This window comes from Heptranchias perlo, unplaced genomic scaffold (assembly GCF_035084215.1).
Source record: "Heptranchias perlo isolate sHepPer1 unplaced genomic scaffold, sHepPer1.hap1 HAP1_SCAFFOLD_50, whole genome shotgun sequence".
NCBI lineage: Eukaryota > Metazoa > Chordata > Chondrichthyes > Hexanchiformes > Hexanchidae > Heptranchias > Heptranchias perlo.
The window spans coordinates 7,811,312-7,812,833 of NW_027139516.1; positions in this window are offsets into that span (position 1 = coordinate 7,811,312).

Sequence of the window (1,522 nt, forward strand, 5' to 3'; positions counted from 1 at the left end):
ACATATCTTATATTACATTCTGTACATTACAAGGTGGGTTGGACTCAGTCCATATCTTATATTACATTCAGTACATTACACAGTGGGTTGGACTCAGTACATATCTTATATTACATTCTGTACAATACACAGTGGGTTGGACTCAGTACATATCTTATATTACATTCTGTACAATACACAGTGGGTTGGACTCAGTCCATATCTTACGTTACATTATGTACAATGCACAGTGGGTTGGACTCAGCCCATATCTAAAATTACATTCTGTACAATACACAGTGGGTTGGACTCAGTCCATATCTTATATTACATTCTGCACATTACACAGTGGGTTGGACACAGTCCATATCTTATATTACATTCTGTACAATACACAGTGGGTTGGACTCAGTCCATATCTTATATTGCATTCTGTACAATGCACAGTGGGGTGGACTCAGTCCATATCTTATGTTACATTCCGTACAATACACATTGGATTGGACTCAGACTATATCTTATATTACATTCTGCACATTACAAGGTGGGTTGGACTCAGTCCATATCTTATATTACATTCTGTACAATACAAGGTGGGTTGGACTCAGTAAATATCTTATATTGCATTCTGCACATCACACGGTTGGTTGGACTCAGTCCATATATTATATTACATTCCGCACATTACGCAGTGGGTTGGACTCAGTCCATATCTTATATTACATTCTGCACATTACAAGGTGGGTTGGACTCAGTCCAGATCTGAAATTACATTCTGCACATTACAAGGTGGTTTGGACTCAGTCCAGATCTGAAATTCCATTCTGTACAATACACAGTGGGTTGCACTCAGTCCATACCTTATATTTCATTCTTTTCAATACACAGTGGGTTGGACTCAGTCCATATCTTATATTACATTCTTTTCAATACACAGTGGAGTGGACTCAGTCCATATCTTATATTACATTCTGTACAATACACAGTGGGGTGGACTCAGTCCATATCTTATATTACATTCTGCTCATTACAAGGTGGGTTGGACTCAGTCCATATCTTATATTACATTCTGCACATTACAAGGTGGGTTGGACTCAGTCCATATCTCATATTACATTCTGCACATTGCACAGTGGGTTGGACTCAGTCCATATTTTATGTTACATTATGTACAATACACAGTGGGGTGGACTCAGTCCATAACTTATATTACAGTCTGTACAATATACAGTGTGTTGAACTCAGTCCATATCTTATATTACATTCTGGACAATACAAGATGGGTTGGACTCAGTCCATATCTTATATTTCATTCTGCACATTACAAGGTTGGGTGGACCCAGTAAATATCTTACATTACATTCTGTATATTACAAGGTGAGGTGGACTCAGTCCATATCTTATATTACAGTCTGTACAATACAAGATGGGTTGGACTCACTCCATATCTTATATTAGATTCTGCACATTACAAGGTTGGTTGGACCCAGTCCATATCTTATATTACATTCTGTACATTACACAGTGGGTTGGACTCAGTACA